At 36.3% G+C, this 25,945-nt stretch overlaps 1 protein-coding gene across 4 annotated transcripts in view; it reads right to left on the bottom strand.

The window, feature by feature from the left end:
* SLC25A21 (solute carrier family 25 member 21) overlaps positions 1–25,945 on the bottom strand; it is a 483,365-nt gene that overhangs the window by 423,476 nt on the left and 33,944 nt on the right. The gene's annotated exons all lie outside the window — the stretch shown is intronic.

The following is a 25,945-nucleotide window of genomic DNA, read 5'->3' as shown; positions in this document are numbered from 1 at the left end:
GCCTCTGGGTGTGATTTCCTGGAAGAACAGGTCACTTACGAAGTATTCCACCCAGGAATACATAAAGACACATCAGATAAACCCAAAACAAGAAAGTCAGTTAAATTCTTCAAAAACACCAATGTTATAAATAATAAAGCACTGCTTAAAAACTGTTCCATATTAACAAGGGCTAATGAGATATAACAACTAAGTGCAAAATGTGATCATATACTAGACCTGGTACCAAAGGGGAAAAAATACCAAAAAGTACATTGTCGGACCAACCTTGTAAAAGTTTTGTATCAATTGCAAAGTTATTGAAGTTATATTGAAGTTGATAATTGTATGGTGCTTATGAATATCCTTATTCATAAGAACAACTGAAATATTTAGGGATTACTATAGATTAAATGAAATATTTAGGGAAATAAATAAATGATTATGTCTCTACCAAAGTCATATGTTAAATCATAATGCCCAACATAAAGGTGTTTGAAGGTGGGCCTGTGGGAGATGATTAGGTTATCAATGTGGAGTTCTCATCAATGGCATTACATGAAAAGATCCCAGAGAGCATCTTCCCCCTTCCACCACTTAAAGACACAGTCAGAAGGAATAGGACCATTTATTGGCCAGGAAGCAGATCCTCACCAGACACTGGATCTGTGTGTACTTTGACCTTGGATTTCCCAGCCTCGAGAACTGTATGAAATCAATTTCTGTTGTTTATAAGCCACCCAATCTATGGTATTTTGCTATAGCAGCCCGGAGAGTGTAAGACAGAAATAAAAGGCCACATTGTTTGCAGTTTACTTCCAATCAGTTCAGGAAAAAAAACAATATCAATGGATGGATGGATGAAAGGGGGATGGATGGATGAAAGGGGAATGGATGGATGGATGGATGGATGGACATAGAAAACAAATGATAAAGCAAATGGGGCAAAATGTCAACAGCAATGAATCTGGGTAAAAGGCTTTTTCTGTAATTCTTGCAACTTTTTTGTAAGTCTGAGCTTTTCTTCTAAATAAAAACTTTTAATTTTTTTGTTGTTCAATTACAGTTGTCCCCATTTTCCTCTCATTACTTTCCCCTGCCCTATCCACCCCCACCTCTCACATTCAATCCTCCCCCCACCATTGCCTTTGTCCACGTGTCTTTTGTACAAGTTCCTTGATAACCCTACCCTTTCTTTGCACCATATGATCTTACCTATAAGTGGAACCTAATCAACCAAACAAACAAGTGAGCAAAATAGAACCAGGGAAATGGAAATAAAGAACAAACTGACAGTAACCAGAGAGGTGGGGGAGGGGCATAAGAGTACAAATAAATGTTTTAAAAAATATACATACACCCACAATTTCTGAAAGTAAATACCAAAAAAAAATGTTCACAGTATTTACCTCCAGGGAATGGGAATACAGAGCTTTTGGGGGTAGGGGTGGGATATAGGATTGTTGAAAGGAAGGGGGACTCTTAGCTTTCATTTAATATCCCTTTATACTGTCATAATTTCACATGAACTATCTTTATAATAAGATAATGCTTAATTAATTGAAAAGCACCAGTGTAGAATCATAGAAAGTATTTGGCCTTTGTAGTCAGAAAGACATTGACAGAAACCCTGTGAGTACCCACTTTGCTCAGGGTAAGACCTTGACCAAGACAAGTAATTTCCTTGAGTGTGAAATTCCTTAGATGACCTAAGTTTCTATTCCCATCTCTGTCACAAACTCCATGGGGAATGTTAGGTAGGTCACTTCACCTCCCTGACCCTCAAGTCTCTTGTCTATAAAATGAGAGGCTGCAACCATGATTTCTTTTCAAGTCTATTTTTGCTGCAAAACAAGTTTGGTTTTTCAGTCTATTATCTCTTTTACAAGAAAGAGTTCTTTTGAATTTTATCATTCACATGAAGAAAAGATAATCTACCATTTTCTGGGTCAATGGCTGTTACCTAACCTCCTAACATAACTTTAACTGGTTTTTATTTCTTTTCTTTTTACTGTATCTATATTAGAAGATGGATATTATCCAAACCTATTATAGTCATCATTTCACAATATATGTAAATCAAACCATCATGCTGCGTGTGACTGTGTATAAATTTATAGTGACATATATCAATTATTTCTCAATATGACTGGGGGAAGAAAAGAACTTATATGTTTTTTAATTAAATGTTTCTTAAACTTTTGGAGCTGAGCCCATATTGAATTGTAATAATTTAGACATCCCCAAGGTAGGACTAAGGGTATGACATTCTTCCCCTGCTCCTTCTCCTGCCTGCCTTCCCCAGGGAGCATCTCTCAGGCGTTCTCTGTGAGTCTGCCTAAAAGCCTCCTGGGGAGAACATCAGAGAGTTCCTAACCCAGGAGGGCCCTGTTTTCATGTCTCTTTCCCCTTAACGTTTAAGCCTGGACATTGCTGAAAGGAAATTTAATCCATATGCTTCTGAGTAATTTACACTTAGCACATCAAAATATTCCGTTGTAACAGTCATGTGTTGTCACAAGAATCCTCCCGAGTCTTTTTAAGCCCTTTTACTCTTAGTGCCCTCAGTTTAGCAGTCATACATGGAATTTGAACTCCAGAAGGATAGTTGTTTATTATTCCTCACTTAGTTGGTAGACCTTGCCCAGCTTTTTTCACCCCAGGTAAGAAAGTCTTTGTTCTAAGACACCTTATGTGTTCTTTTTGTCATACAAATGGGGTGTTAATAATTACTATTTGCTGGGCATCAACAATGGCAGGCTCTGTACTAAGAACTTGTAACTAACTTCTTTAATCTTCAATGGAGACATAATTTTCCCCTTACTTTCCCAGATTCAGAACCCAAAATCCTGAGAGATTAAGTTATTTGTCTAAAATCCCGCAGGGGTATCCAACTGTTTAGAGTGTCTGGGCCACACCAGCAGAAAAAGAGTGGTCTTGGGCCACACATTAAAAACACAAACACTAACAAAATCTGATGAGCAAATAAAAGGTTTTACATAAATTTATAATTTTGTGTTGGGCTGCATTCATAGCCATCCTGGGCTGCATGCGGCCCACAGGTCATGGATTAAACACCCCTCTGCCTACTGGATAAGAACTGAAGTGAAACTAACCAAATACAGCACTGGACTCTTCCTAAATTAAATTAAATTTTTAAACAAAACAGGTGATGGTTCAACATCCCTAGCTAGAAGCATTGTTAGCAGACCCTCTCACCCTTGTTTTCCTGGCAAACTTTACGCATCCCAACTCAAATATCACATCCTCTCTGAAGGTTCCCTCTTCTTTTCTGTCTTATATACCCTTCTTTCCCTTCTTTGTCATAGCATAATGTAATATAATCACAGTTTCCGTCTCCATTTTCATTTTAGACTACAAGCTACATGAGTTCAGGGTTATGGCTTGCTCATTTTTGTCTTCCCAGAGCCCAACCCAGAGTAGACATTTACTAGATGTCTGTCAGATAGGCTATCTCCTAATTAAGACTGATTATCCATTCTAGGTGTTGGAGATATGGCAACTTAAAACAATAGATCACCTCCTCCACTCCACACCACTCAGGTTTGGAACCTAATTCTCCACTCTCTGTTGACAGTCCACTCCACTCTCTGTATATCCCTTTTTTAGCACAGATCAGTAGAGCATAGCTGTATATCAGGACAGTGTAAAACAGTAGTCAAGTGACTGGATGATGGAGTCAGCTCACATGATTTGGACAATTTACTTAACCTCAGTTTCCACGTGAATCAAATGAGGAAAATACCTACATGATTGGGTGGCTGCAGAACACAATTTATATTGTAGCATTACATGTGGAATTAGAATAGTGCCTGGACCACAGAGTTCAATAAACAATAGCTAAGACTATCATTCTTTGTCTCACCCAGCCCATTCGCTCCTCTTTTACTGCTAACCAATTAGCTAGCCATTACAAACGAAGAAAGTTAGTGAAATGATCTGGTGTGATTAATATGTTTCACATACTATGAAAGGTCGTTATCATGTATTGTGAAGTAATGAATTAATGCTATCTAAAATGCCTAGAACAAACAGGTCTGGGATGTCAAGAAATTTTATACAACGCACAATTATTAATTGACCAGACACTCTCTCACTTTTTCCCTACACAGATATATCTCTTCTTTTCCACCTCTAAAATTTCTACTACTTAAACTCTACATTTTAATTTTTATGTTCCCTTTCTTGTTTCTTCTAAATCTATTTATCTGACCCTGTGTGAACACACAAATGTTGATGAGGCCAAAGCCATAAACTCACTCCCTTTGCAAGTAGATTATTCATTGTTTGATGGCTGCAAAATATACCCCAAAGCTTGGCCATTGCTACGAGTGAAGGTCATCTATCACAGGAGATGCCAGTGGGTGAGGATATCACACTATTCCTTAAAAACTTTCAATATCTAATAAAATGCAATAACTAGGTAAATGGAAACTATTCACATGCAAAGCCATTCATCACAATGTTATTTTTAATTATTAAAATTGTTAAAGTAAATGTTCAATAATAGAATGGTTTAATAAACTTTATAGTTGTGCAATAGAATTTAAATGACTTGCAAAGATTTGTGATATTAAAATAAAATGATAATTTTTAAAAGCAAAATACAGAAATTGTTTTGTTAAGTCATACATTTAAATATGTTTATATAAACACCCATATATGTATAAAGAAAGCAAAATTTAAAAATGCACTAAAATGTTAATAGTGGTGATATTTGGGCAATAAAGTAAATTATGGCTAATTTTTATTTTCTTCTTTATTATTAATAACACCAGTTTTTAATTTTATTGACTGTGTTAAATGACATGTGGATTCTCTCATTTTTTCTTCATCTGTAAAATGAGGACAATGAGAATATCTCTTTCACAGTATTATAATGTATAAAATGAAATAACAGACAAAAATAATTGACACATTTTTAAAGTAATGTTTAAGTATTAAATTATTAGAAAACAATATAACTATTATATGTATCAGTTACAGCCATTAAGACTGGAAAATTTACTTTGTTTAAAAAGTGTTAAAGAAAATGCATTACACATGTGGTTCTTTCTTCTGGGACTTTGCTAAGTTCCCTAGGATTTCCTGCCCCTTTCCCTCCCCTAGATGTGGCATTGTTATCACCAGGAAGGCTGGGGAAATATGGAGAAGGGTTGGTAGTGTACGACAGGGGACAGAAAAGAAGTCAAATTAAAAATTCAGAACTGGGTGCCATTTTAGCCACATAATGGGGAGTAAAGCCAAATTCTGAAATAAAGGAAAATGTTAGATTTAGGTTCATTTGTGTGCCAAACAAAATAGATAATGAATATCTCGGTGTATTGGACATCAAATCACCCATGACTTTAGGCAGAGGTAGCCTGACTGAAAAGGTGCAAACCAAATGAGCTAAAAGGGAACGAGGTGACTGATCCCAAATACAGAACAAGCAATAGGTGTCCCAGTGGGAGCGGAGGTGTGCGTCATTTTTCTCGGGGCAGAATCACCATGATGCAAACCGAAGGACAAATGCCTTTCTTTGTGTTCCCCATCTTAGATTGTACCTTTTTACTTTACTTGTATTTATTTTTTTACAGGCAAAAAAATTAATTCTTTTTTTATTTTTAAGTCATTTTTTAATTCAGATAGTGTCACCCAACAGCATCAGCACAGACATGAGTAATTTTAGGTAGGGATATTCAAATTGCAAAGTAGGCAATATTCCAAAAATTGATTCAGAAATATGCTCCAGAAATAAAATGAATGTTCTTAGCTAAATAGCTCCTAAGTTTTCTTATTAAAAAATAGTTACCACAGTCAATATTCATGTTTTTATTTATCAAACACATATAGTGCCTACTAAGTGCTAGACACTACTCTTTCAAGAATTTTACTCATTCAATTCTTATAACTTCCCTATAAGTAATATTATTATCATCCCCATTTCAGTGAGAAAGAAATTGAAGCAGGAAGATGTTAAGATGCTTGAGATGTACCCAAGAACTCACAGCTAATGTGACATCCCCAGAATTTAAACCTAGCTATTCCCTCTCCTATAACAATCATATGTATTTGCATATACTCGTGCACACAGCACAGGTGAAGTCTGAGAACCACAGAAAAATGAAAATATGTAAGAATCAGTTGTGGAGCCTAGTAAAGTGACAATGGGTCTCAGTTTCCCTGGGACAGTCCAACTTCATCCCTAGTGTCCCAATATAATTACTGATAGTAGCTCTCGTCATTCTCAGTAGTGTCCAAGTTCGGGCAGTATATTACAAAGTTGACATATTAGAAAGGCTCTGTTGCACTATCATAGGAGAGCCACTTATCCTTTGTTATCCATAACTCTCTGAATGCAAACTAGGAATGCTAATGTTTGTTCTCTTGCTGCTTCCCAAGATCATATTATTGTAGTATTATTGAGAAGAATATAAAGGTAAGATACTTTGAAGTGTTATGAATGTCAGATTGCTGTATTGGAACTTCCATAACTGCTGAGTTCCTATCGTGTGCACTGTACAAAGGTAGATGCTTTAAATCTGTTAACAGACTCATTGCCCATGAGTACATAATGCTTTTATTTTTATTCTTACAAAACAAACATTTGTGATAGAAATCTTGGTGTCAGGATAGAGTACAAACAAACAAATTATTAAGTCACTCTTACCGATCATTACTAAACCAAAAACTACATCAAGCAACTTGAAAAGGAAGCTTTGCTAATTTTATTATATAACACCCACTTTACAGTTGACTCATTATTTCCACATAAGCAAGAAAAATTACAAGAATTAAAAAATAAACTGTTTTGTTATTTAAAATACAGTTTGAAAAGTTAGTACTGCTACATAATGCATCAGAAAGAAAAGTTATAGATTCATTTTACCAAAATAAAAAGGGTATTGAGACCTTGTTGGCTATAGCAATGAGTCAAAATTTAGAAAATCACTTTCATATAGGGGATTAAAAGGTATAGGCTCTATCATCATGGGGGGTGTGTTTGTGTGAATCTCTTTGTGTTCTCACTTTCTGATCTGCAAATTCACAATAATAGAAGGCAGAAGATCTAAAATAAAGGTGTTATAACCTCAGTATTCAACTTTTTGTTCCCTATCTCCATCCATTCACTCCCCACACCCTAATTTCTGACATATTGACCATTTGGTCATAGTCTATCAATTCATTTACTCCTTTTAAATTTATCATCTCACTAAATGTACTGCTTGATTAAAAATAAGAGAAGAAATCAAAATATATTCATTGCATTTATTATTTTCTTACATTAGCCCTACTTCACCAAAGCAGAGTTTGGGTCAAAGTTTCCTCACCTATAAATTGAGGACTTTCAATCAGCTAATCTCCATGAAGTTCACAGCTTTGTAGATCACAATCTATCATGTGAACAAAGGACTTTAATAAATGCTTTAGACTGGGATAAGGATAAAGATATGATGGTGTGGATTATTCTATCTTGTTTTGGATGGGGGTGAATACCTTAACAACTAACTCTGCTTCGGTTTAGCAATAAATCTCTGATCAAAAATATATAGAAAGAAACAAAGGAAGAAAAAAGAAAAGGAGGGACAAGAGGAGAAATAGAGGAAGGGAAAGAGGGAGGGAGGGAAGGAGGGAGGCAGGGAGGAAGAGAAAGAGAGAGAGAGGAGGAGGGAAGAGAGAAGAAACCTTTTAGTATCTAAAAATATATGTCAGATTTGGGACATTCCCTAATTTCTTGCTCCAGTGAAATTTGATCTGTTAGTTATTATAATGTGAAATAGAAAGCCAAGATATATGAAGGCAATTTTGGCTTTTTGAAAAATCTTTTTATCTTTATCTATCATAAAGAGTGGTTATGAAAGTAAATGATGTCTTACAGCCAGGAGACCCACGTGCTAGCCTTCATTCTACTTCTAATTTCCTGCCCAAGAGCAAACAAGTCATTTGGTCTTTAGTAGGCCTGGGTTTTGTCATAGTTCCTGACGCATCTCTCAAAAAGGGAAATAATGGTAGGGATTATATCTTCATTCCTTCACAACTTCTCACATTGCAAAACTGTCATATGGTTGACTCTTTTTATTATTTTTTTTCATTGTCGTTCAAGTACAGTTGTCTCCATTTTCACCCAACCTCAGCCCCCCGCCCCACCCATTCCCACCTCCCACCCTTGAACCTACTCTCTTTGGCTTTGCCCATGTGTCCTTTTTTATTGATAATCTGGGGTCTTTATAAAAAATAAAAGCAAATTTCATGTATAATATCTTGCCAGTTAGATTTCTCACAGAAATGTGAAAATTAGTAATATTGCATGTCTAAAGCCAAAATGGCTTAAATTCATATCATGAAAGTAAATGATTACAATAATATTAAAAATACTCTAGGAGTATTTTTTACAACTTCATAGTATTCCTAGAACCAAAACTTCTGACTTTAGGTTGACCTGTGCTTTCCAAGTAACATGTAGAACATTTCGATACTTGTGAAAAAATGGTGTAATTGATGTAAAACAACAGTTTGTGAACACTACTTCAGACTTTCTAACCACACTCTAGGGACTCCAAAAGCTCATTTCCTATGAATTTCTATTACCTATGTTTTATGGTAAGAGGTTACATTGATTTGCAAAGACGTTAGTTAGCCAGAAAATTAGTCCCTAGAGAACTTGCTTACTATTAAGTGCAAAATCAGATACTAAATAGCAACATGAAGGCAACTTTCACATTTACCAAATTACCTAATAGCCTTACAGAGAACAGGTGATTATCATCAGATTCTAGAGTATTAAGCACATCCTCTTGAAATAGGGCATATATAGGCTCTTTTAAGCATGAAGGGATCTTTATATTTTATTTCTCAAAACCCAAAACATGTACAGACATAAGTTATGATACAGATACAAGGAAGACGTGGCCTGCTTGGGTTGAAAAGCGCAAAAGAGAGGGTGATGGGGTCACTTCTAACCCATTTCTCTCTCTCCAGGCCCACTGCTGCACTTAACCAGGGTCAGCTCCACCCACACAACCTCCCCAGCACCATAATTCATTTGCATAATGGACCCCAACATATTACGCTCATTCAGTGTCCGTTAAATCCATGACAATAAAAATATTTCATTCCCAAAAAACTATTTATTGGTAATTGACAACATGCACAATGGAGAAATAGCTTGTTTGAGCCAACACGCATCAACATGTTACTTGGCTTTCAAGAGATTATTGGAAGAACTTGTTTCCTGTTTTATGCCAAGCCTCACTATATAATTCCAAAAGAGAAAACTGCTCATTTTTTGAACAGCAGCAAGTCACTGATACAAGGACGCTTTGGAGCCAGTGCATGCACAGTGTTGCAGAAAGATATCCAGCTCAGGAGTAAGGAGATACAAATCCTGGACCTGGCTCTGCCTTTGGAATCTTTGAAAAAATTATTCCTCAGTGTTTAATCTATAAAGTAAGGAAGTTGAGCTCAATGGGAGGTTTCTTAACTTTTGTTAAAATAAGAACCTTTTTTTCCCAACAAATTTACTAATGAACTCAACCTGTTAAAATGATGAGTGAACCTGCACTGGTTGAAAAGAGCACAGGAAACCTGAGCTTCACCAATCACCTTCGCGTGTACCCACCACTCCCATTCAGTCTGCAAACCACTAAGCTTCAGAATCTCTAAGGTTCCTCCTGTGATTCCATGTGCATGGGAAAGAAAATAAATAAAGCAGCTGTTAGTTTTTAAAGGCTGATAGTGAGCTGTCTGAGGTTCTGGAAAAGAGCTTAAGATAGAAAGGAAAGGAATTGATGGACATCTCTTAGGGGTTCTAGAGTCTGACTACTGGGAGTAGGAGTTAGAGAACTCCTTTTCATATGCTGTCACTCACTTCTACACTAAAGAGCCAAAGTGGTCAAATAATAGATCAATTAAAAAGAATACCTTTATTGTAATGCATGTCATATTCTTAGCTGTACCAATTCATTTTCCTCAGAAAAAAATTATGTTTACAGTATAGGTTGCCTCCTATACATTTACTTTTGTATATAATAAATCTATTTCCAACACTTCTTAGAGAAACTATTATAATTTTATTTAAAGCTGAAACCCAAATTAAAACAAATTAAGTCTGTTATTAAGAGGCAGTTTGAGACAATACTAAGCTGAATTTGCAAAAAGCAAATTCCTACTATTTATCATTCAGTAAAGTTTTTTCTAATGGAAAACTGGCGTGTTTGATGAACTGAAAGTTTAAAACAAACTTGGGGACAAAGAGTGAGATTAAAAATAATTGGTTTATTGATTTATTTAACAAATATAATTTGAGTACCAACAATGAGCTGGGCAATATTCTATATGTTGGAAATACATCCATAAACAAAACAGATAAAAACCCCTGCCTTCACAAAGCTCAGGTATTCTCATTATCTTTCCTTTCTTTTCTTTCTTTTTCTTTCTCTTTCTTCCTCTTCTTTCTCTTCCTCTTCTTTCTTCCTTTTTTCTATCTCCTTTTTCTTCCCCCTCTCTCTCCCTGCCCCCTCCATTTCCTATACTTCACTTTTTCCACAAAGAATTGAAGGTGATAAGGGTAATATATTCTATGAAATAAAAAGTTAGCCTAAAGTTTTCAGGCCTACAGAAATAATATAGGCTCCTTCATAGGGAACAGGGCACTGGTAAACACTAGCTATTTAGGTTAAATATTAGCATTGTCATTACTATACTATGAAATAAGGGAGGGAGTGAAAGAAATAAACAAGAAGAGTAAGAATGAAAGGGGAAAAGAAAAGGGGCGAGGAAATAAAGCAAATCAGAACACTGAATTAGAGAAGATCCCAATTGTCAGAAACAGCTTTGGCAGAGACCAGTAATAGCCCTCCAATATTCATTCTCCTCTTCCTTCCTTCCTTCTGCTAATAGAACAAATCCACTGTCATCTCTAACTTTTAGCTGGACACATAAATGCATCTCTCCTACTATACACCCCAGAGTCCTTTGCAGCTAGTCATGGCCATATGACCAAGTTCCAGCCAATGGGATGTGACAAGAAATTATGTAAGCAATTTCAGGTCACATCTTTATTAAGGAAATTTCTTTCCTCCCTCCCTAGGACTCTCCCACTACCATTTCAGGCTGGGACAAGGACATAGTGGTGGTGATCCAACTTTTACTATGTATATGGGGATCATATTCTAGGAAAATCAGGAAAAATTAAAATAACCTATATTCCTTGACCTTATGGAACAAAAACTCCTATACACCTTTTTTCTTGTTTGAGTCACTATATTTTAGAGTCTCTTTGTTATTGCAGCTTAGATTATACTCTAACTAACTCAAGTTCCTCCTACCTTATTAATGATTTAAAAATGAAAACAAAAATATAGGGACAGATAAAAAGAGATAGCATCCAGTAAGTGCCTCTGCCTCGATGCTATAAGGGCTAAAGTCCCCTGGGAGCCTTACTCTAGCTCAGTTCTTAGAGCGTCAAGTCACACTGGGAAAGTTTCATAAGGTGATTTTGAGGGCTTCCACATGCAGCTCAGACAGGTCAGATTTCAACAGGCCAAAAGAAACTTCAACAGGAGGCTGAAATCATTCACAGTACTCATATGTTAACTATGGCTGTCTACTAGTTCCTGTTACATGGAGCTTAAAAATACACCTACTTTTCCTTCCACACAAACATCTCTACCTTGCCATTTTGTTTAGAGGGATAGATTTAGTACAGAATTAACTATTTCTGGTCTCTTTACTCTTTAATTCCATTCCTCATAACAATAAAATAGTAATGGAATAGATTACACAGATTGTGTATACAAACTGGGCAAATACACACACAGAATACAGTATACTCATATATACAGCACAAACCAAGTATATTTTACCACCGAGATTGCCTCTTTCCTTAGAGTCTTTTCTTTAGTTATTTGGAGAATATCATATATAATTATTAAATCATACACTTTGAACCAATAATACTAAACTTTTCTCTTACATTCATTATATTTTGTACAGGTTTGTATATTTGCTGCCAAGATATTAAAAGCTATTTATGTGTCCAACATGAAAAAGATTTATATATATTTTAATAATCCAGGTAATTAAGCATCAAAAGTGGTAGAGAAAAGAAAGGTTAAACATGGTGATGTAATAAAAATGTTTAGCATGTCTCAACATTCCATTTTTCTTCAGACTTTTAATTGTTTGCTTTTCCTCCTATGTACCATAGTAAAGCATAAAGTTACAATCAACGTGTGATGACAAATGGTCTCAGGGTTGGGTTTGCATTCTTCTAAATATATTGGCATTTGTAAGCTGGAAAAGATAGATGTAATCAACCACCCTCAGACAAAAGTAGGACGACTACTCTGGCAAAATGTTCAAACCACATTAAGCCCTAATTTGAAATGATGTTTGAAAGAAAGCAATGCAACTAGGGCCAATTTATTTGTACAGCAACTAAAAACTGAACTTGCTAGACATATTTAAGAGATGGAAACAATTAACTGCATTTGTTTTCTAAATAGACCAAGTATATTAAAAACTTTGAAGGTAAAAAAAAATCCAATTTTACTAGACACTATTATTTGTTGCTGTGCAATACTGAAATTATTTTTCTAATGGTTCTCTGAGGTTGTTCTAATAAAACACGCTATGTTTAAGAGTGAGTAAACAATCTGTTTAATTTCACATTATCAATATATTGTAGAGTTTCATTCTAATTAGCATATGGAAGGAAGGAGCTGTGAGAAAGTGTGGGATTAACAAACAGAATGTCATTTTATTGGAGGGGTTGTTGTTTGTTTTCATTTTTGTTTTTCAGAAAAGATAAATTTTGATGCTTTCTCCTTTGTATTGAAATCAAGTTTCTATGGTATTCTTGTAAAATTATGTGAGTGCTTTTGGGTACATATCAAGATACCATAGGCACTTCAGCTAAAGAAAACAATTGTTCTGGCTCTAAAGGGATTAAAATAATGCTGTCTTATCCAGAATAATATCCTGCCCCAAATGTGGGATGGCCAGATACCAGTATATTATCAAGTCTTTGGCTAATGTGTTCGCCCTGACCACTCCATCGAGGGGAGTTTCTTTAAGACTAAATGCCCTAGACTCTTTGGCGTCTTCTCCCTAGGGCCATATTCTGACAGGCCTGGCTAAGAGAGGTGGCTCTTTACACACCATAATGAAGTACAGGTCTGGGGGGCCGCACTGCCAAGGCCCCAGTGAAGCTGGCCAAGAATCGATGCTACAAAGTATTGAAAACAGGACAGGGCCCTTCTCAGTTCTCCTCCTCTGCATCATTAGTCTGTAGAAGAGTCTGATGAACAAATGAATGAATAAACATCAAGAGGAATGTTTTTCCATAAGGATCACACATCACTAGCAAGAGTGTCTAAGGCCTTCCCTTACATGGAAGATGCAGCAAGGACTGGTAGGAAAGGGAGAAAATTCACTGATTTCTTTAATTCACAATTGCATAATTCCAAAGTACTCAAAGGCTCTTCTCAGCACTTATTTATTTCATTTAGAAACACTAACAATTCAAATGTACATCATTTTCCTAACATTAGTTGTTCCTCCTAGAAATCCACTTAGGGTTAGGAGACTATATTTGACTATAATATTGTGCCTATTCCAGCTGCTGACAAAAGAGTTAAGGAAATTCTGGTAACTATATTCAGCCTCAAGATATTTAAGAAGTTAAAATACTGGTAAGACAACTAAAACATGACTAAAACATCAAGTCTAATAAAGTGCTTCATTGTATACTAGTGTAAGATTTCATATCTAGCAAGTCTAAAGCACATTCTAATTAGGCTAAAAACCAATGAGTGTTTCAGATACTATCATTGTAATTATTCAGCATTTCAACTAAAATATTTAAAGATTTCAAATGTTTCCTCTACTTAAAAAGTACATTCAGAATTAAAATATATAAAGCACCCTGGTCAGGTGGCTCAGTTGGTTAGAGTATCATCCCCTACACCGAATGGTTGCAGGTTCGATTCCTGGTCAGGGTACACACTTAGGCTGCAGTTCAAGCCCTGGATAGGGTGGTTTGGGATGTGTTTGGGAGGCAACCTATCAGTATTTCTCTTACATCAATGTTTCTCTCTCACTCTCTCTCCCTTTCTCTCTCTCTAAAATCATACACATATGCTCAGATGAGTATTTTTTAAAAGAATTAAAATATAAAAATACATGTAATAAAAACATATTTAGATTATTTATATCAAATAGAACTTGTCCAGAAGAACAATTCTACATCATAAAGGATAAGAAAGTTGAAAAAGATTTTTAAAAGATAAGCTCTTTAAAAACAAGTTGAAATTATTGAGCAAGGATAGTCTTAAAACTTATATCATCCAGCAAATATTAGGTAAGCATATGTTTATGTAAGACACTTGTTTCAAGTGTCACAGCAGACAGCATGTAACCTCTTCTACTCACCTCACAAAATGAGCTTGGCACTAAATATATAGATCTGTGTGGTAGCCAGAATAGCTAATCTTTAAGTAGTGTGATGCTTTTTAAGATTTTTATTTCTTAGAGAGGAGAAGGGAAGGAGAGAGGGAGAGAAATATCACTGTGTGGTTGTCTCTCACACGCCCCCTACTGGAGAGCTGGCCTGCAACCCAGGCATGTGCTTTGATTGGGAATCAAACCAGCGACTCTTTGGTTCACAAGCCAGTGCTCAATCCACTGACCACACCAGCCAGGGCTAAGTAGCCTATTCTTAATCAGAGCTTTAAGAATAGTAGGAACTGCCTTACCATGACTATAGGTTTATTTTGTGCTCATCTTACAACACACAAGACACACTGGTACTAAAGGCCTATGTTACATTCTCCAACTTCAGTATTACATTTTTTAGGTCCTTAGACACACTGTTGGAAGCCCTTACTAGACAGGCCTTTCCAAACTAACCAGAACATATCCTTTTAATAAAAAATAATAGCTATGTTCTCATTTTCAAAGTTTGCGATTAAAACCTACAGTGAAAGAATCCAGCTGAGAAGAAATTTCCTTTTGGTTCAAAAAAGAAATAATGTCATTAAATTTATCGGAACAATATGAAATGAAGATGTTGTTGTTGGGTCCTTCACTTATAATGGAAACCAAATAGGCGTGCTGGCTTAGTTAAATCCATAAATTATTTGTCACATAACATTTCAACAACAATTTTAAACATAAAAATTAAGGTACAAAAGAAAATCTCACGCTCAGTGATAATCAAGCTAAACAATTACACATCTTTTGCATGTGATTTAATGCCCAGATTTCAAAGAAAACCACATAATCACACATATTTCTTTTACATATTTTAAGCAAGGACACTGTTTCAAAACATCACTCATAGCATTGGGTGCCATTCCCACTGCCGCTTCAGATCTTTTGACAGAGCAGCTTAGTTTGCTAATCTTGGCTTATACTTTTAAAAACAACTTACTACGGCTGTACGTGATGGCATTCTATCTTTCTCATAGTTTGTAACCTTAAAAAATGCACTGTTAAATTGCTTTTGATATTGACAAAGGGCACTGTTACTTATTTTATTTTTCAACATGGAGCTAAAAGGTTCATGAATCACCCTTTTGAAACTTGGAATGCAGGCAAAACAGTGGATGTGAATGGAGACTAAGTAAATAATTCCTCTCATCATCTAAACTTTTTTTCAGGGTATCAGCCCTGGAAAAAGTCATTCTCTTAGCAGTAGCCTATTGCCCTAAAAAAAGAAATGGTGAAAAATTTATTCTCAGAGAGCAGTTTATTTACCATAAGATGCGGCTCAGTGAAGTGTTCTGTGTTTTGGAAATGTAAAGTTAATTCTTCCTGTCAAAGCCTTAGGAAAACAGGCACATTGTAAATATACTTTTGCATTTTAGAGTTGGGCCTCATTTTATTCTAGAAGGAGGTTGTTTCTATGTGTCCTGTAAATCGGCTTCTTATACGTGCAGAAATGAGAATAAGTAATTTAATAGTATCTTTGTATGAGAGATCTAATATAACATATATTAGAGCACTCTTTCATTCTCCATATGGAATTACAAAGGGGAATGATGGTGAAATCCCAAGGGATGAAATGGAATTTAGATAAAGTGATACTTCTTTATGAAGAATTTTAAGCTCCTTCAAAGTGTCAAGTCAGAGCCAAGGCTCAATACTGCCATCTCCTTCTTAAATGCTGAAATACAAAGAAAAAAATCTCAGAATAAAAATACAGAATAACAAAGCAAAAGAGAAGTTGCTAGTGGACACATACAATTCCCATAATTTTTATATTTGTCAATTTGGAAGGAAGGTCCAATCTAAGATAGTATATATGCTCTATAAAATTAACAAATATTTTAACTACAAAATGCCTAATTTTTTGTGGATTCCCCCTCCTAAAAAAGGCAAAATATACATACAGCTAACTTATCAATTTTATTATTGATAACAGTCCAATTTATTTTTCTCATTTTGAAGATATTTAAGAATTGAGACAACTACTAAGGTAGGCAAAAAAGTCAGCCTTAAATGTAGGCAGAGTACTTCACTGAACTGTATGTTAAAGCTCTTCATTCCCTGACTCTGATGGTTTCCTTACGTAGTATTTGATACCCAATGATCCAACATTGTAATGCTTTTTTAAAAACTTAAAGCTTTGAGCTCTATTAAAATGCAAATAGAAGAGAATTTTTAATGTATTATCAACTACATATGAGGTCTGCCTGAAAAAGTCCAACCATTGTTAATATAACAAGAATGGTTTGTGCAACATCAATGTAACCTGGCAACCAAAGAGGGTGGACTGGAATGTACATGTGTGAACAATGACAACTTCACTGTACTAGTCAGTGGGGGCAGTAGACACCATCAAGTGAGCATGTATATTGTGTGGCCATCACATACAAAATGACTGAGTGAGTAGAGCAACAAATCTGCATCAAATTTTGCATTAAGCTTGAACATTCCTTCATGGAAGCTATTCAGATGATTCAGAAGGCTGCAGCTATGGGTAATGGTGATAGGCAGCATCATCATGACAACATGCCTGTTTATGCATCAGGTCTCCTGCAGACTTTTTTGGCAAAACATCAAATCACCCAGGTAACTCAGGCCCCTACAGTCCAGATTTGGCACCCTGTGACTTCTGGCTTTTCCCAAAACTAAAATCACCTTTGAAAGGGAAAAGATTTCAGGCAGTTGATGCAATCCAGGAAAATATGATGGGGCAGCTGATGGCAGTTGAGAGAACTGTATGAGGTTCCAAGGTGCTTACTTTAAAGGGGACTGAGGCATCATTGTCCTATGTAGTTTTTTGTATCTTGTATCCTCTTCAGTAAATGTCTCTATCTTTCATGTTACATGGCTAGATATCTTCTGGACAGACCTGGTAGATCTCACTGAGCGTTGTTCTGCTTTAGGGTGACAGTAAATTCCTGGACATGCCAGCCGCCGATGCCTCTTCTCCCAGAATAATTATTAAAAATTTCACTTTATCAATCTTGACAAATTACATGGTTATCCTAGTGTTAGGTTCTTCTTGAGGCTATGATTTGGCAGAAGAGGAAACCACTGTAGCAGACAGGGGCCACTACCAAACTGCGAGGGTAGAGAGAAGTAGCATGGGAATGTTAAGGGGAAGAGTGCTTCTCAGGGAATTATTTCGGTATTCCATTAGTAGGACTTAAGGGGCAAAACCTTTGCAGTATGAAATGCAAACACAATCTCAATTGACTATATTAAAAATATATTTAGCTGAAATAAATGTTAAAGCACCAACTGGATTTGTCAAAGCACCAACTTTCTGAGCAATTTATCTTTTTCCAAAAAACAAAAATTTTTCAAAAAAAACACACAAAAATGCTAACTTAGAATCCCCCTTCCCCAATTGGAATAGATTATTATTCTAGCCATTTCTCAGATCCAAAGCAAAGAGGAAAGAATACACTCTGATCAGCCTGAGGGAATCAGAGGCTGGGGGAGGCACTCTTCCACCATTTGCAATCTCACCCTGATTAGCAAAACACCTTTTCTCCCTCTGGTATATTGAGACCTACAAGAGAAGCCTTGAAGGAATGAGGAAAATTACCTTCTTGTTAGGTGTTGGATGGGTTACTCATTGACAGAGCAGCTCTGTTGACCTGACCAATACACATTGTTAAAGGTGGGGTTCAAACTCAAGAAGGGTCACTGACCCAAGGGGGACAAAGAGAATGTACTCACTCTTACAACACAGTCTTAAAGGACCAGTGCTGCAACAATGGAAGATGCATGCAGTGCTCAGACTTCAGAAATAGAAAACAAGATAGAATATTTCTGTGAATTTATCAAATGAAGAACACACTTCATATAAGCCACAATAATTATATTAGAATTTAATGACAAAATTATGTTCAAATTAAACTTGAACCCCAAATTATAATAATGTGATAATGTGTTATACCTTCTGAATTCAGTAATTTAAAACTTTGGAAAGTTTTTCTTTAAGTAAACTGACCATGAAATAAATCAGAATTAAGAGAAGTTTCCCCTTCCTTTAATAACTAGGAATTTTTATGTAAAAGTTGCTGGAGCAAATTATCTCTTCACCTACCACTTCCAAGTTTAATCTGTGTTTTTTAAACATTTGGGCTTTAGATGTTTTAATGAGAAGCATATATTTTATATGCATTTAATGACATTTGAACAAATTTCTCTTGGAAACTTATAAAATGTATTACAAAAAGTAAAAATGACATGTTTTTAAATGACCAAAGGGGACTGACTTAATATTTATCAATCCAGCCTTTAGTTCTCTGAGAAAGCAATGACTATCTTAAGTCCTCTCAGATTTTATTCAGAGGTAAAAACAAAGAACACCAAGCACAGTGGCCACACTCCACAATGCAGAGGACACAGGTGAGGCTACTGATGCAGCACGAAGAGCACCAGGTCTGAGGACCTCACCTTGTTGTCCCTCAGACAGAAAGATGCTGCAGACTACAGTGTCTACCATTCCTCGAGTTTCATTCCCATGCATGTTGGCTCAATTGCAGGGAAAAAATAGTCAAGGGAAAATATTTAGAACTTTTATCTAGTGCCCTGTTCTTGGTGCTGGAAAGTGGCAGCATTCCCATTGGCAGGCCCAGCGGTAATAAGAGAACACAATACAGAAGTTTCTCCATATATAAATCAGTAGAAAAAAATATGCTGCACCTTGAAAAGTGAAAATGTTCTAACTGGTTAAGCACTGCCAGCCTCGTCCTTCTATTATTTCCTCTTATAAGGGAAAATTGAAAGAGTTGTGTGGGTGTTAGAGAACTGAGGTCACTTGCTAAATGAGGACAGGACAGTCTGAAACTAATAAAAGGGCCAAATAAACATTTCTTCGCAAAATGCAGTATGGGCAAGGTCTTTTAATCTTTCAGCAACTTCAGGAAATGCCCAAAGGGCATACTGAGGGTGACTCTGCACCCTTCACAATGACTTTCAGACTTTTTCAGAACTCCAGACCACTTGTGCTGGGCAAAGAGTTGAACGACCACACTTGCTCCTAGATACAGCTTATGAAAATTATTGAAAAGAGTAGCCCTGGTTTTCATGATACCCTATTGGAGTGATCATATCTTTGGTTATTCGCTCCTTTCTTTTGGCTAATTATATGATGAGGCATGATTTTCACCCCGTGGTAAGTATATGTACATGAGTTCAATTAATTTAAAGTTCCTAATCTTGCTGACCTATTGGGTGGGATTAAAATTGCCTGTAAATGCAAACAAGTAGAGGGAGAAATAAACAGAGCAAGAAAGGCACATAATTTATAAATATGGATACCAACATGTAATCCATTTTAAATTAAAATGGGCTGACTTCATTACACACCAGGAGTGGGGAATTCATGTTACAGAAACTAACTCCCTTTCTCGAACCCCATCTCATTTCATGCTCCAATCTTTCTCTCTTTTAAGAACCAGCTCAGAACTCATGTTCTTCATTGAGTATCCCCTAATGCCCAGACACAGGACTCAACTCTTCAGATTTCTGCTGACAATTTTTCTCTTTCTATCCCCCCCCATCATTTCATATCTTACATTTTTATTTCTTTTCACTCCCTAGTTTTATTGAGATATAGTTCACATGCAACCTTGTATTGCTTATGGGACACAACATACTGATTTGGTATCTGCATATATATCATGAAATGATGACCGCAATTAGTTAACATCCATCACCCCACATAGTCACTATTTCTTCTCTTTTGAAGAGAACTTTTGTTTTCTTATTATGAGAACATTTTTTTCTTTCTTAAGAGACTTAACCATTTTGATTATCTCTAGAACAGCTAGGATGATGCCTTGACCTTATGTCTTCAAACTCCTTCTGACATTTCTGAGAATGTCTTTTGATAAGGAATAAATCTTTTTTTCCTTGTTGATTCTATTATTGTTTATAAGCCCTTTCTTATGTTAAACCACTTTGTAACTCTTAACCCATAGATCCAATTTATGCACTGTAGAGTTATGCAGAAGTCTAATCTAACTTTCACGGTATAATCCTTCATTATGTTTTATTTTCCAAACTAAACTTCCCCCCATAAGAAATGGCTTCTAAGATCCTTTATCATCTTTGTCATCCATTTAAATGTATCTTTCATTTCAACGATATCCTTAAAATCTCCCCATGAGAAGTGGGAAAGAAAGATTTATTAGATAGAATCAATATGAGGACAGTAACAAATACATGAAATAACAAAGCACTTAGAGAAGCACAGTGGAAGGAAATCTTATCTGACTTGAGAAGTCATTCATTAATGATCAGTGAAATAACTGAATAAGAATGAACCAACATCACAGCACCCCCTCAGACACCTACCTGTGAGTCACTGTTTTCCAAGGCCTAGCAAATAGCAAACAAAACTTATAACAGCCAACATGAATTGAGCATGAAGCATGTACCAGGCATTATGCATGCACTTTTCATGTATTATGTCATTTAACTCTCACAATAATTATTTAAGGTAGATATTATCATCACATCAATTCATAGGTGAGGAAATGAAAACTTAAAGAAATTATTTGTTAAAAGTTATACAACAAGTAAATGGCAGAGCTGGAACTCCACCCAGATATATCTGGGTTCCAAAGCCCAAGCTTTTAACTCTCACAATATATTGCTTATTCTTAAAAATAAGCAGGTAGATAGAAGGACAGACAGACATACTGACATAAAATTAAAAAGTAGATGTGGTCATATAAATTTGGAAAACTCTTAAGTTAATTAAAAAACATGTAACTGCTCAAGTTCTCAGACTTGTTAGAAATGCTAATTTACATTGCTAATCTCCAACAGGAGGGTGTAGCTAGTCATGTTTCCCAAACTTATTTAACCAGAAACATTTTTTATCTAAGAGTTATCTTGCAGGACTAGTGTTCCAAAGAACACATTTTGGAAAATGGCTGCATTCAGTTAAAAACAACTCTTTTTATTTTTCAAGAACAACTCGTTTTTTTAAATATTTTAATAGTTTATTTTTTATTGTATTTTTCCATTACCATTTATTCCCATTATACCTCTCCCACCTGCACCCACCCCCTGCCCCAACAATCACCACCCTGTTTTCCATGGCCATGAATTTTTTCTATTTTGTCCGATCCTTCCACCCCCCAAAACAACTCATTTTTTAATTACCTTGCTAATTTTAAAAACCTTGTTTTTTAAATAAGGTAACTGATTTACCTTGTTTAATTAGTTCTGACTCTATCCAATGGTGACTGTGCAAGTAAATTTTTGTGACTGTGCAAGTAAATTTTTGTAACTAAATTCTTAAGTTGGAGAAACCAACTACCAAAATATAGTCTGTGGAGCAGAAAGTAGTGTGACTTGACAGCAGCCCATTTTTTTTCTTTATTCAAAAGCTAGTACATAATGAACAGCTACCACGAGCCAGGCTCTGTGCTAAGTGCAAGACACACGAAAATGTCCAGACACCAGTTGCCTCTGTTGAGGTACTGTTTTCTGGGGGATGTGGAGACACACGGTGCACATCTGCACAGGTGGGACTCGCTTGCACGTTGTATACACAGAGTAGCTCATGTAGAAGTTTTGAATGGAGACATGTAAAGAAATAATATGATATAGAATAACAAGTACAACATTTGAATACTAAACAAAGTTTAGATTCCACACAAAAGAAAATGTAATTCTATTTGAGTCTCTCAGGGAAAACTTCAGCAAAAAGGGGCTGCACCCTCCTTCTTGACTTGATTGCTAACAGTGGTCCTAGTGTTTGATTGACTGTCTTGTCCCCCAATGACCAAGAACCTATTTCCCAAAATAACATAAGTGAAAGTATCACTAACCTCAAAATTGCTCAAAAATTACTTTTTATAAAACAATTTGAATACTTATGCATATAGGTCCACATACCTGATAACAATTTGCTATTATATCTTCAGTATTTAAAATCCAATATTGAATAGACACTTGTTTCTTGAGAGAATAATATTGGAGTGAATCATGTGCCCTATACACAGTTAGGGCCTATATTCACAGATAATGGGAAATTACTTATATTATATCATGAGTGAGAAGATGATGGTATCATGATCTTTACTCAATATCATGGTAAAAAATAGAAATCAGTTCTTTTCTAAAACATTTTAATATCTAAAATGTCAGCATTTGGAAAAAGAAAAGACTTCAAAAATTACTGCAAAATGCCCTAAGTGACACCTTGGACTAATTTAACCTGGAGGTCACAGGAGAAGGAGGGGATAAGGGGTCAGGCTGAAACAGAGCCAGGCTTGGTGAGCCTGCTTTGGACGAACTGTCCTTCCAATTCCTCAGCTTCAGTCATCAACAATTAAACAAAAACAAGCATGTATAACCGACGAGATAAGAAGGTTCAGGTTTACATAAAGTAAACAATGCAATTTTCCTTATTATGGAATAATTTTTCAAACTAAAAGAACCCCCCAAAATGCTGCCAAACAACATGCCACCTAATGTTCTCCACCCCACTAGACACGCCCTCTGACTAGACTCGCAACAGGTCTCATTTGATGTGATGATGTGTTGTTGCAGGTGGTGAAAACTGGAAAGAACAACACATCCAACACAGGAGGTTGATTAAAAACAGCGTGGAATACCTTCATTAAAAAGTAGTATCCAGGCTTGTAACATGAAGTGATAGAAATATCCTTACTTAAAAATGTGAAATTTTATAGACTGTATTATGAGAATCCTGTAAATATAGTTATAAACACACAAAGACTAGAAAAATGTATAGCAAAGTAAATATGACTATCACTGGTGGTAGAATTATTAGTGATTTCAATTTTCCTCATTATGCTTTTTTATCTGTAACAAATTCCCCAAATTAAGTTGTATTGGTTTTAAAATAAAGAAAAATAATATTCTCTTTAAGGTACTTCCTTTTTATTTTATTTTTTCATCATGAGGACCTGGTTTAAGACCTTGAATAGTAACAGAATTTTCCATTTCATATCATCTTTGTCCAAGGACTTACATCAATATTTCTGTAAACAGAGGATTCAGTTTTTTTTAATCCTCACCTGAGGATATGTTTCTACTGATTTTTTTAAAGAGAGAGGAAGGGGGAGAGAGAGAGAAACATCAATGTGACAGAGAAACATCAGTAGGTTGCTTCCCATATGCGCCCCAACCAGGGATCAAGCCCTCAACCTTTTGGCATATGGGGTGATGCTCCAACTATCTGGGTCACCAGTCCAGGGCCAGAGGAGTCAATGTAAAGACTACAGACCTGAGATTAATACCACAGAGTATAAACACCAGGCAGGCTTTCCCAGTGCATTATCATTACCTGTAGCAAAGATAAAAATCTATTTCTGTCCCGACTGGTGTGGCTCAGTGGGTCAGGTATCGTCCCACAACCCAAGGTTGCCATTTGGATTCCCAGTCTGGGCACTTGCCTGGGTTGAGGGCCAGATCCCTGGTTGGGGGCGTGCAAGAGGCAATCAATTGATATTTGTATCCCTCTTTCTCCCCTTTCCCCTTTCTCTAAAAATAAATAATAAATAAAACATTTTTAAACAATCTATTCCAGAGTATATGGCTATGCTATAATGATTTCTTCCTTAAGCTGGAGGACTTTATTTCCAGCATTGAAAATATTAATAAGACCTCTTTGGGGGTCTTTTTACACACAGATATTACTATTATGCAAATACAAGGTAAACTGTGAATGGGATCTTGATGCATGACCATCCACAGAAAGAGCTCTGTAGTCAGGTCTCCAAGGCTCCAGCCCTGGTTACACTACTAAAAAGATGTGTGACCTTGGACAAGTAACAACTTCTTAGAGTGTCAATTTCCACACCTGTAAAATTAGGGAATTAGACAGTTTATTTGTCTATGGAGGGACTCTACTTATAAGAGTGTTGTGAGTGCATAAATATTGGAGAGTTACAATACAGAATGGGGTGATAGGTCAATGTGAATGATTATTGAAAGATTCTCCAAGGGTCCAGAATCTATAATCTAAAAGTCCCTGGTCTGCTACTAGGTAGCTGTATGACTTCTGAAAATCATTTGATTTCCTTAGGCCACTGTAAAACCAGGTGGGTAGATTAGATGATTTCTAAGTTCTATACTACCTCTAACTTCTATGATTTGGAATTCAAATATGAATCTAGAGAAGACAAAAGGAAACAAGATTAAAGGGATTTAAACATGTAATTCTCTGGCTTCTTTGTTTTTTACACTGGGTTAGATTTTCTTTAATTGTGCTATTTGGTGGAGGGATAAGTGAGGGTAACTCCTGAATTCCAGTTGATGGTAGGATAGCAATTTTTTAAAAAGAACAATTATAATTAGGTTAAAAGGAAGAAAATCATTTATCCAAATGCTAACTGTGACTTTACATATAATAATTAGCTCCAGAAGATCTATACACCTAGCACTTTTTGGCAACTAGTAAGCACTTAATACATACACTGTCTGGCACAAATAATGCCCTTGTTTTATTACAAAATCATAAGCATGTAATTCTGTAATATAACAATATCACACTCAAGCACACCATCTGACATTTTAGGTGAAATGTTCAAATTAAAATGATAAATTATTACACCTATATTATTACTCTACCCACCACACTCAAGTAGGCATTACTTCTGCTGGACCCTGTATTTACATTATGAGTTATGATTACTGTTGTTCTAGTTGAACAAGGATGATTAGCAGTAGACAGTCTTTGGTAGAGGATTCCAGTGTTTAAAATCCCTTTCTGGACATCTGGCAAGATGGAGGCATAGGTGGACGCCCCGTACCTCCACGCACAACCAAGATTGGAACAACAACAATTTAGAGGCAGAATAATACCCAGAACTGATAGAGAATTTATCTGAATGGAAGTCAGAGAGCCAAGAAGTTGAAGTAGACCTGTTCATACAGACCAGTAGGAGGGGCGGAGAGGAGGAGTGGGTGCGGGGCATGGCACAAGGAGAACAGGGAGAACTGGGTGCATAGGGCAGCCAGGAGTGAGTAAGGCATCTGGGGTGCATAGGATCGCAACGGGTGGACCCTGAGTACGCAAGCAGCAGCTGGCAGACCCAGTGAGGTGGTGATTGTGGACCAGGGCAGGGAGCACAGCCCGGGATCCCAGAGAGGGGACTGAGGTCCCAGGGAATGGAGCTGCCGCCATTGTTCCCTCCTGCCCCCACATACAACATCACAATCTAGCAACTGGGGTGCCCAGCCCTGGTGAACACCTAAGGCTCTGCCCCTCACCATAACAGGAGTGACCAGACTCCCCCCCCAAAAAAAAGAGAGAGAGAGAGAGACATGTCTCAAACAGAAGAACAGATTAATGCCCCAGGACTCATCCTTTTGAGCGACCAAGAGATAGGCAATCTATCATATGCGCAGTTCAAAACACTGGTGAGCAGGAAGCTCACAGAATTGGTTGATTTTGGGCGCAAATTAGATGAAAAAATGCAGGTTACCATAAAAGAGATGAAGGAAGATGCAT

The sequence above is a fragment of the Phyllostomus discolor genome, chromosome 1, assembly GCF_004126475.2.
Source record: "Phyllostomus discolor isolate MPI-MPIP mPhyDis1 chromosome 1, mPhyDis1.pri.v3, whole genome shotgun sequence".
Lineage (NCBI taxonomy): Eukaryota > Metazoa > Chordata > Mammalia > Chiroptera > Phyllostomidae > Phyllostomus > Phyllostomus discolor.
The sequence above is the reverse complement of the archived record's forward strand: the minus strand, read 5'-3'. Positions and strand labels throughout refer to the sequence as shown.